Source organism: Mustela nivalis, assembly GCF_964662115.1.
Source record: "Mustela nivalis genome assembly, chromosome: 1".
Taxonomy (NCBI): Eukaryota; Metazoa; Chordata; class Mammalia; order Carnivora; family Mustelidae; genus Mustela; species Mustela nivalis.
In genome coordinates, this window is record NC_139020.1 from 87825110 (window position 1) to 87837716 (window position 12607).

The following is a 12607-nucleotide window of genomic DNA, read 5'->3' on the forward strand; positions in this document are numbered from 1 at the left end:
TTAACATATACAGTTACATAGGATTGATATTGATAAACCTTGTTGACAAGCATATTCATTTTATACTCAGCCACCAAGTCCACATACTCACAGTTAGAAATTATTTATTAAATCTTAATAGAAGTCTGCTGTGAATAGTAAGGCTTTGCCAAACAAAATTGCTTTAGTTAAATATGGCTTGTGTATATCTAAGTAATTCTTAAGCCGTCAGGTTGTTTATATTACTATGCAAGTTTTTATATCCCACAATGTCATGCTATAACTTCTGAGTGATGTATGGGAAGTTCAAGAATGATTTTGATTTCACATAACTTTTTCATGGTGATGTCATAACTTAATTGCCGAAAAAGAGGAGACAACTATATATGCAGATCTTTTTCAACTTAAAATGGGGTTATATCAGGATAAACCCCACGGTTAGTTGAAAATATCATAAGTCAAAAATACTTTTAATACACCTAAATCGCAGAACATCATACCTTACCTAGCCAACCTCAAACACGCTCAGACAGTTACGTTAGCCTACAGTTGGGAAAAGTTACCTTTCACAAAGCCTATTTTATTATGTAGTGTTAAATATATCACATGATTTATTGAACACTGTGCTAATTTATTGAATACAGAATGGTTGTAAGTATCTTGGTTGTTTACCCTCGTGATTGTGTGGCTGAATTGGGAGTTGGGGTCACTCCTGCTGTCTGTCCATCATCAGCAAAGAGTCTTTCTAAAATATCACTAGCCTGGGGAAAGATCACAATTCAAAATCCGAAGTATGGTTTCTACTGGAATGTGCATCTGTTTTGCGCCATAACAAAAAAGGAAAAATTATAAATCCAAACACAATTTATCAGGGACTATCTGTAGTTATTAGAAACAAAAATGTTAAATAAATGTATACATGAGTCAGAATCAAAGTTTCTAGACCATTGTTTCTTTCCCACATAGTAGTCCTCAGGCAACCTGCATCATAATTACCTGAGCTGCTACTGAATATGCAGATTCCTAGGTCCACCTCAGACCAACTGATGCAGAATATCTGAGGGTTTGACACATGAATCTGCATTTTTAACAAACCTTCTGTGTAATTTCCATGCACACTAGAGTTTAGAAGCCTTGTTCTGTATTTATTCTAACATGTTCCCATACTGCCACAGAGGGGGGTTAAAATTAGCAGCTCCTTAAGATTTTCCCTTGTTTATTTCTGCTGTAGTATCATGTGGGAGATTACATCTCATATGGACTAGGAAGGAATTTGTCTTGATAGGAAAACTTCTTATTATTGGAAGTGATTATGTTCTTTTTTCGAAAACTGTATGAATGCCTACATGTTTGTGTATGTGTATGTCAAATAAGGAGGAAAAACAGAATGCTTCCCTCACCCTCACATGAAGAAAACCTTTGTACAACACAATTATGTAAATAACTTCAAGAAGGGATGTCACATTTGTCTGCATTTGTACTCATTTTTGATTCCCCTATTTACACAATCCATCTTAGTGAATAAAGGACGTCTTGTTCTCTTATGTAATGTGGTTTTTGAATTGTAGTCATGGAAATCATCTTAAAAGGCCATCTTGTCCTTCCCTTGACCTCCAAGCCTCATATATTTGAAATTCTATTTTTAAAAGATTTCCACAATTGCAATGTTCTGAAATCCCTTGGGGACCCATTTAGTGTTGAGCAGCTTTTTCATTATCAAAAGCTCCTTTCTTTCTTCCCTTGTTTTGCTATTAAAATTCATTTTCCTCTTATGTTTTCAACAAAAATGAAAAGAGCCAGTCACCATAATCTATGGAATAACCCTTCATTGAAGACTATTAATAATGGTCTTTCAACCAGCTCTTCTTTAGCCTAAATAATGTAAAGCTTTTTAACCCTTTTTGGAATTCTCATTTTCTAGCCCTTCAATTATTTCTCTTCCTCTACCCTGAATTCTTCATCCTTCTTAAGTTCTGAAGTGTGAAACTAGACACAGTAGGATCTCACCAGTGCTGAATATAATAGGATTACCTTCCTGTTCTTATTTACTCTACTCCTATTTATGCACCCTGTAGAACTCTGAGAGGTTCCGATAAGATATAAATGGGTGTCCTGATGCTCATGGTCTTGAATAATTTCATAGCACTTTTCATAAAGATATGGATGTTATTTCCAGGAACCTGGGTAGTTTGTATCATAGGTAATTACTTTCTGCCTATCTGTAGCATTCTAAGTTTCAATTAGATGAATTATTCTTCACTTCTACCGGTAAAGCCATTATTGCAAAAACTTGTTTGAGCAGAGCAGAACAGCTCTGCATTTTAACAGAGGGAGAAAGGACCACTTTATATCCAATCTGTAAAGAAGCTAGCATTTCCTTAAAAGTATGAAGTACAGTGATACAGAGTCCTGCTTTCCCATCCTAATGTGCACTGTCCAACATGCTCTCTATATTTTTCTTTTAAATCCTTATCATGCTTCGCTGTCCTAAGTCCTGACAGGAAAATCTACCTTGAGAATAGCTTTTATTCACCAATTTCAGGGAAATCTTAAGTCAAAGATATTTAAAATAGAACATGAAATCAACATAGCTGTAAATCAGATTTACACTTCTTTCATCAGTTTATCTAAAAATGTAGAGGACTCAGACTTTTGTTTTTGCCTTTTTGTTGGTGTTGTCTAGTTCCATATTGGAAATGGTCAATTAAATTACATATTCATTGTTCCATAAAAATATATTGACTTCTTACCATGGCAGTGCATGCAGTTAGTTTATCTGTTGTCGGAAGGTCTAAAGCAATAAGCACAGTGGTTTTTTATGTACTCTTTCCCTAATTTTCTATTGAAATAGGATTTCTTTTTGCCTTTTCTTTTTTAAAAAGTTGTTTTTGGTGTCATCCCATTTTGATTTCACTCCAAGACTTTTCTTCACACAGTTCACAGTCTCTTATATATAGATGAAGACCAGAGGACCTAGCCACCCAGGTGGTGGTGTTGTTTAGAAGGATGACTTCAGGAGCACATTTTTATCATCTCATTCCTCAATTCTTCCCCTACTTGTACTTGGTTAAATTCTTTTCATTCTCAGATGGGCTTATGGGAATTTAGGGAAGTTTTACAAAGGCAGGGAATGTTTTTGAACTCTATCTTAAAACACAGATGTTATCTTTATTCCCATGCATTTAATAGAACCTACTGCCTATATGATAAAATCTACACTCTTTTGTATGCTATGTCAAAATATGCCCATTTCAATTTCTCTGTCCTCTTCCAAACTGCTATTTTCTAGCTTATGCCTGCTATTTCCATTTTGCTCTTAAATGTATCCTGATGTGAATGGATATTATATAATTATTCTTCTATTAAGATGCAGCTCAGGGTGCCCGGGTGGCTCAGTGGGTTAAGCCTCTGCCTTCAGTTCAGGTCATCATGTCAGGGTCCTGGGATCTAGGCCCGCATCCAGCTCTCTGTTCAGCAAGCGGGGAGCCTGCTTCCCTATCTCTCTCTCTGCCTGTTTGCCTACTTGTGAACTCTCTTTCTCTGTCAGATAAATAAATAAAATCTTAAAAAAAAAAAAGAATAAAGAAGTAACAAAACTGAAAAAAAGAAAGATGAAGCTCATACATTTAATACATTTAAAAAGCTTCTCTAACTTCCATTAGTCAAACTTTGTTTCCTTCTTTATGTTCCTATGGCAGTTTAAAAAAAAATGAGAGGAGTAAGAGTACACTTATCATGATGACCACTGAAAAATACTGTAGAGAATTGTTGAATCACTCTATTGTACACCTGAAACTAATACAGCACTGTATGTTAACTACACTGTAATTAAAAACTTTTTAAAAATCTTTGCTATAATATTTAATATTTTTATTAACAATTTTTGTTTAATTATCTGCTCTTTGCTTTAGAAAATGTGCCTTTTGATGCCAGGACTATTTATAATCATTCATTCGTTCAATTGTTCAATAAATATTTTATTTAGATGTACTAGAAGTCAGTCACTGTCATGTGATATAATGCTGATGAAGAAATAAGGGCTATGTTTTCATGTTGCCTTAATTCTTTTTTTTTTTTTTAATTTTTTGAGAGGAGGAGACAGCAATTGGACAAATAAATAAGTTTATTTCAGGCTGTGAAAGAAAGTAATAATATAATTAAAAAGCATTCAAATTTGGCCCTAAATTGGGGCGCCTGGGTGGCTCAGTGGGTTAAAGCCTCTGCCTTCGGCTCAGGTCATGATCCCAGGGTCTTGGGATCGAGCCCCGCATTGGGCTCTCTGCTCAGCAGGGAGCCTGCTTCCTCCTCTCTCTCTGCCTGCTGCTCTGCCTACTTGTGATCTCTGTCTGTCAAATAAATAAATAAAATATTTTAAAAAATGTCATTCATTTTAAAAAAAAAATTGGCCCTAAATTAAGGAAACTATTCAGCAAAAGCGTATCTGAGGATGTGATCATTAAGTTAGAACCAAAATAATGAGAATGGGTTAGCTATGTGAATCTCTGGGAGAAGAGAGTTTCAGACAGATGTAGAGTATGTGCTGAGGCCCAAAGAGCAGGAATGAGCTTGGTGGTTTGAAGAACTGAAAGAGGGCTATTGTGAACAAAACACGGTAAAGGTGGAAGGAAATTATCAGAAGTAACATAGGAGATGTAGTCAAAACCATACAAACTGTTCTTTATAGAAGTTCTTCAGCAAATTTATTAAGGGACTTGTAATTAGAATTGATATAAATTTAATATTTTTGTGTGAAATGAAGGCCATAGGATGAAAATAAAATAGAGTAATAGATTTAGATCTCTAACCTTTACATATTTGAATCCAATAATGGCCAAAGTACTATTATATGTACTAATATAATAATAATATATTTCTAACATCAGAGAAAATGTACAAAATACATCTGATGGTATTATACATAATATTATTATACAGACTAACCATTCATGCTTCTTTTGTGACCTAAAATAATTTGTAAAGAAGAAAATAAAAAGACTTTTTATGTTAAAGGAAGAGATGCTTTAAAGATACGGAAACAAATTGGGTAATTTGTGAATATAATTCTTTCTATAGATATATTCAAATGAATTTAACTATAATCTTTTAAAAAATAGGAACTTTATCTGTTTTTCAATCTAATATTTACTCGGTGTCTTCTACACTGATACTTAATTAAACAAAAATAGATATCCTAATTTGTATTTTAAAAGTTCACCTTTGCTTAGACAATTCAAAATGATTTTTAAAAACCTAAAAGATTGAAGTATAAGTTTTTGTTTATTAGCTTCTTTATACCAATGTTAAATAATTTCTACAATTTTTCTATAAAATGGGTTTGGATCAACTCCAAAATAATTTTTTGTGTGTGTTTTTTCTTTCTTTTTTTTTTTTTTTAAAGATTTTATTTATTTATTTAAGAGAGAGACAGTAAGAGAGAGCATGAGCGAGGAAAAGGTCAGAGGGAGAAGCAGACTCTCCATGGAGCTGGGAGCCTGATGTGGGACTCGATCCCGGAACTCCAGGATCATGACCTGAGCCGAAGGCAGTCATCCAACCAACTGAGCCACCCAGGCGTCCCGGTTTTTTCTTTTATAATAAATAATCATTGCAGGTGGCCTATCATAATTAAGAAGAAGAAAAAATCACGAAATAATTTTCTAAAGACAGAAAAATTCAAAATTACAAGTTTTTCTTCATGAGGCATGAGGCAGATGGTGGAGATCATGGTGGTTCTTGACGAGTAGGAGTAGGAACATCTCTACATTGTACTGTGGACAAGTGTCAGCCAACAAGTACATGTTTAGTGTAAAATTTGATGAACCTAACATTCTACTTTTATAGGGAAGTATTTGTGCACAAATAATCCCCATTTCAAGATTCTCTAATGATGTCTGATCCATATTAAATGCTGGGAATTCCCTGCAATATTTCATTCGACTTGTCAACCAGATTTATTCATAAATGAGAATAAATGAGCATGTCAGCGTAAGTTATTGTGGTAATTTGTGAAACTGTTAATGAGATATTTTCAGAACTCATAAAAGGGAAGAACTATGTCATTAAATTACTGCACAATAATTTTATTTTGATATAGTAAGTGAGCCGATATTTTATCAAAAATGACACCCTGATGCATCATTGGACTGAAGATGGACAATTAAATGTTTCTGTGAAAGAGGTCTGATGTTATTTAGACTTAGCTAAGACTTACAAAGGAATGTGGAATTTAAAAAAACAAAGGTGATTATTTTAAATTAATTAGTATTTTTTGAACTTTTTAGAAAGTAATTCATGAATATTAGGAAATAAATAAAAAAGAATTACCTACATTTATAAAAAACATACACAGACATTTTACAGTGTAACAAGTTATGTGGTATTCTTAAAAATAGACCCAAACATTAGCTATTTACAGGATCAAAGGATAAACAAGTCTTACTAGTGAGTCCGCAGGGACAGTTAGTTAATTGTGGGTATTAAATGTGAGCTCTGCTGTGCTGTGAGGAAAGGAGGAAAAGGACATGGACCCCAAAGAATGAAGACTAAGTGAGTTTATCTTAATTTGGACAATGTTTAAAATAAATTGTGTAAGCAGAAAAGGAAGAGTGATGATGTTGGCAGATACCACAGGACATTCTACCAGGAGAGGGAAATGTGCTATTGGAATGGAAAACATTGCCTCTTTGAGTGAAGAGGAAGCACTTATGGCTTACTAGAAGAGGGAGCACCTGTGGCTTACTAGACACTGGTATAGGCAGTGTAGGCTTTGTAAAAACAACAACAACAACAACAAACAAACAAACAGTTCATTGAGTGTGCACTGTTCAGTTCTGTAGTATCATTTCTATGGGATCCAGAGAGCCAGTATAATTTTTGTAGTGCCTTTAGGAACATTAATTAAAGACCAGATCATCAAGGATCTGCACACCTCAAAGGCAGTACACAAAATATATACAGCCTCTGAATACAAGAACCTAGTATCAAAACAGGAAAACATGCATGTAGATAGGTCTTCATGATACCTCATTATAAGTATAACTCGTAAATATTCTTCACTTCTAGCTGTGGTTTCATTTTGTTTCCCTTAATGTATCTGGCGGATGACCATCTTTCTAAAATCTCTCCTACCTGAGGCTTTTATTTAACTCAGTAAGAAATCATTACTGGCTCTCTTCCCTAAATAAAAGCAAGGTGAAACCCATAAGGCTTGAGGCAGACTAATCTTAAACCTGACGGGTATAATCATCATTGATCTCATAAGAAAATATCTGCTGGGTGCTTATCGAGCATAGGGCCTTAGGTAAGAAACTGGGAATGCACTTAGGGGTTCCCTGCCCCGTAGAGCCTATAATTTCTGTATTGAAATAGGAGAAACACATAAAAAGAAAAAAAAAGTATTGAACTGAGTGCATTAAAAAGTGCCATAATTCTTTAGGAAGGCCACAGACATAGTGGTATTTGATAGTTAAGGCATTGTGAAGAGGGATATTCAGTCGGGACATAAAGCAAAGGCAATAATAACTTTAGAATGTTTTACAGTTGTGCAAAAATGTGTATGTGTCATTTAATTTGCTTGTTATAATTACCATGACCATTATTATGTGTTCATTTTTTAAGCTACTGTACCTTAAGGAATTTTATAGTAGAATTGGGAGTCAAATTTATGCATTGTTTTATTGCTCATTCTATTTGTGATACAGTATTATTTAGTAGAGGGCTTAGATCATTGGGTAGACTTTTTCTGGGAAAGTTCATTATTAAAATCATGGAGATAGTATAATGGTAAACAGCCTGGGACCTGGTGTTCAGATCCTGGCTTTATTCCATTATATCTGTGTAACTGCTGAAAAATTCTTTCATCTATAAAAAATTCCATTTCATCTATTAGTCATGAAAATAATATTAGGTTCTCATAGTGTTTGGAGTTTTAGGACCTTCTACACACTTAAAAATCATTGTGCACCCTAAGAAAATTTTCATGTGCATTTATAGCTGTTAATATTTACCATATAAGGATTTTAAAACACTTCTGTATAAATTAAAATTGTAGTAATAAACCCATTGCAAATTAAAATAAAGAACATTTTATAGGAAAAATACTATTTTTCATCCAAAAAAATAAATAACATTTTTGTAGGAAAAATACTATTTTTCATCCAAAAATTTTTAGTGAAAAGAGTGACATTATTACACTGTCACATTTTTTTTCAAATTTTTATCATTTGCATCTATGAAATAAAGCTGCATTATCATATCTTCTGCATGCAATTTGTTGTGTTATATTGTTTTTGTAGAAGTAATATGAAGAAAAATTGGTCTTATACAAATATGTAGTTGGAAAATGGGGGAGTATTTTCAAAGCTTTTTATATAATTATGGATATTCTTCTTTAATACTATACTAAAACTGGGTAAATGATCATTTCTTAAATATTCATTAGAATGTGGAATCTGAAGCTGTATCAATGAATATTTTAAACTCTGATACATTGATGTCCTTTGATCTATGATGCAATTAAAAAAAAGATTTATATTTATTTGAGAAGTGGGGTGGGGGCAGAGGCAGAGGGAGAAACAGACTCCTTGCTGAGCAGGGAGTCCAAAGGAGGGTTCAGTCCCAGGACCCTGAGAACATGACTGAGCCAAAGGAGGATGCTTAACTGACTGAGCCACCCGGGTGCCCCGATCTCTGAAGTACTTTGAACTGATCTTGTATTGATGCATAATTTTATAGCATCATGCATTGGTTACTTAAAAACTGTTGGTTAACTTAATTATGCTGATCTTCCACATGTTGGCACATTTCATTATACAATATCAGAAAAACTACATTCATTAATGTCACCACCAGTCACATTAGAAAAGTCTTTAATTATTGGGAATATCTTAAGCTTATGACAGTGGATGCAAGCTTTTTATATTTCTTATTTTTGTTTGAAATCTTGAATTTTGTTATTAAAAATGCTAATTGTTTTCCTTGACATATAAACTCACGTTCATTTTTGAGAAAATTTCCTCCAAGAAAATCTGAATAATGTAATTTTTCAGTTGCTCTTACAAGCAAAAATGGTTTTCCATGTAAAAAATATCTAGTACTACTCTCAAATTGTAACTCAATTGAACGACTGATTTTTCTAGAGATGACCACTGTACTTTCAATCTGCAGAGGAAATGCTTATATTTTCCATTTTATCACATGGAAGAGTTAAAAAAAAGTATTCAAGGGTTGTGATTCAATAATATTAATAATTTTAATGTTTCATAGATATTTGTAGGTGAATTTTTTTTTAAAGACTTTATTTATTTGACAGACAGAGATCACAAGTAGGCAGAGAGGCAGGCAGAGGAGGTGGGAAGCAGACTCCCTGCTGAGCAGAGAGCCAGATGTGGAGCTGGATCCCAGGACCCCAAGATCACGACCTGAGCTGAAGGCAGAGGCTTTAACCCACTGAGCCACCCAGGTGCCCCTATTTGTAGGTGAATTTTTTTTTTTTTAACTCTATGGTGGTAAAAGGTACAGTGATAATAATACAGTTTGGTACTCCTATCTTAATTTGTGTTGAGACACTAGCAGTTTTCTCCACCATTGGTTTTGCACCTTCAGTGAACATCTTAACATTACAAAAGCAAACATCTAAGCAAACATCTTAACATTACAAAAAAAATTTTGACATACAAATTAACATTACATAACATTAACATTACAAATTAGTTATTGACCACAGGGACCCCTGTCTTAGGTGTCTTAGGGACTTCAGGATCCTTGATCACACTTTGATAACCACTGTATGAGGCATTCATTATTATTACTTTTAAAAAGAAAGATTTTGTACAAGGTCTGTGCAAACAATTAGTAAAATGGGCAGATTCATGTAGGAAATACAGCTGAAGAAGTAAGAAATTATAGAGTTCTGTTGTCAAAGGGATCTGTGTTAAAAAAATAGGACAAGACCTAACATTTTACTTGTTTTTTTAGGCTATAATAGGATGTACCCTTGCAGCATAGAGGAATGATTCTATCCAAAAAAAATGTACAACTGTTCAATGAATATAAGCCATATAATTAAGTAGTTTGTAGATATGAGTTTTTCACTGTTGTTCAAGTGTGTTACATTTATGTGTCTAGTTTTGTCAGACTAGATGTGAATGTCATTACAGGATATCTTCCATGGCAGCCAGTCCAAGAGAAAAGGTAATTATTTATACTTACTGAACAATTATTGATTACCATGCAAGCCATATTTATAGCCAAACTCTGTGTGTGCTTCAGTATCATAGACCCAGGAAGGGTGACTTTGTGCTTAATAGATATAATTTTGAAAGTTATATCTAGGTGTCATTTCTTTACATGCTTCTAAGAGAAGTATTGTTCTATCCCTTCTAGGTGATCTCTCACAGTTATATTTATCTGGAAAGGAAAATTCATTAAAGTAATCATATCCATTAAGTTCATTGTACTGGAACCACCATTAAAATTTAGAATTAACTTATTTATGTAGAACTTTGTATTTTACAGGAAACTTTTTAATGTATTATCCTCTCATTCAATATTCTTAAGAGTCCTTTGAAATTTACAAAAAAAAAAAAAAAAAGGAATCCTGTGAAATCTGAGGTCATTTCCTCAACTGACTGTCCTTTTTAAATGACCCCAGGCCACAGAGCTGAGCGTTGAGAAATAAGCCTCTAAACTCGATCTGATTTTTGTTTAGTCTTAAAACAAATACACCATAGTTACCTACATTTTAGATGAAAAATATATAATTTATCACACTACTCTATACAATAATAATGTTAAAACCTTCCCTAAAATATACTTTGTAATTGGACACAGTCAAACGACATTGTACTAGTACAGAAAAATGCTTGCAGCTCAGCCTCTGTTTGCCAGCAGAGGTTGCTCTTAGGTTAGTGATTACCTTGAGATTACAGTGGATATCAAGAATATTAAGCAGCTGAATGGAAGCTACATTATGATGTAATTAGGCAGAAGTTAGATTTAAATTGAATAATAACCACTTGAGTGACTCACACATGTGTTAATCCCTGCATCATCAGAAATTATGCTCTTTACAAAGATATCTCTGCAGCAGAGCAGAAAGTGACATTCTTGAAATGAAAACAGTTTATGGCTTGCCAGGAGCTAAGAGCTGCTAATTTGGAAAAGCAGAAAAAATCTGAGGCTTATCAGAATGGATTTATAAAATCATACACTTATTCTTACCATAGCATTTCTTTGGTTTGCTTAAAAAAAAGTGCAAATCAGTCCACATCTGTTTCAACCAATGTAAAAATAAAAGTAATTGCACATGTAGGAAAAACATATTTGTTATAAATATTTTTAATTAAAAAATATTTACTTGCTTGCTAATAAGCAGAATGGATAAAATGAAGCAATGTTATAAGATAGACCATTTTATTTTTTTAATAGTTTCATGGGTATGCAATGTTCATTTCCCAAAGAATGATTAAGTTTGAATTCTCTTGTAGTAATTCAGTTATATAAAATTAATTAAACCAAATACTTTTTTTTTAAAGATTTTATTTATTTATTTGACAGACAGGGATCACAAGTAGGCAGAGACACAGGCAGAGAGGAGGAAGCAGGCCCCCTGCCGAGCAGAGAGCCCAATGTGGGGCTCGATCCCAGGACCCTGAGATCATGACCTGAGCCGAAGGCAGAGGCTAACCCACTGAGCCACCCAGGCGCCCCAAACCAAATACTTTTAAAATGGTATTTTTTTTATTAATTAAATTTATTTATTTTCAGCATAACAGTATTCATTATTTTTGCACCACACCCAGTGCTCCATGCAATCTGTGCCCTCTATAATACCCACCACCTGGTACCCCAACCTCCCACCCCCCCACCACTTCATTCCCCTCAGATTATTTTTCAGAGTCCATAGTCTCTCATGGTTCACCTCCCCTTCCAATTTCCCCCAAATCCCTTCTCCTCTCCAACTCCCCATGTCCTCCATGATATTTGTTATGCTCCACAAGTAAGTGAAACCATATGATAATTGACTCTCTCTGCTTGACTTATTTCACTCAGCATAATCTCTTCCAGTCCCATCCATGTTGCTACAAAAGTTGGATATTCATCCTTTCTGATGGAGGCATAATATTAAAAGCATTTTATTTTAGAAGGTTTAGAATATCAGATAACATTATGAAATAGAGCTTTTATCTTCATTGTTAGAGATTTGAAGCTTTGGAAAAAAACTTCCTATAGTAATTTTCTTTTTTTGTAAATACGCATTTGAAACCAATAAGTATTTTAATGATTTTATTTATTTAAGAGGGAGAGAACTAGCAAAGAGGGACAGAAGGAGAGAGAATGAGAAAAGCAGACTCCCTGCTGAGCAGGAAACCTGACCAGGGACTCTGTCCCAGGACCCTGGGATCATGAACTGAGCTGAATGCAGATGCTTAACTGACTGAGCCACCCAGGTGCTCCCAAAAATAATTTTATATTAGACAGGTAATAGTAGAATTTTGCTACTAAGATATTCTATGAAAATGTGGATAAGTAAGTTATTTTCAATTTCTTCACAAAAGAGTTTTAATTCTATATTTGTTATTTTAGAATTTTATTGTTGTATTTATGTGGCTGTGATAGGGAGAAATTT

General features: G+C 33.9%; 1 long non-coding RNA gene across 5 annotated transcripts in view; it reads left to right on the forward strand.

The window, feature by feature from the left end:
* LOC309842978 overlaps positions 1–12607 on the forward strand; it is a 294904-nt gene that overhangs the window by 93864 nt on the left and 188433 nt on the right. The window lies entirely within an intron of this gene.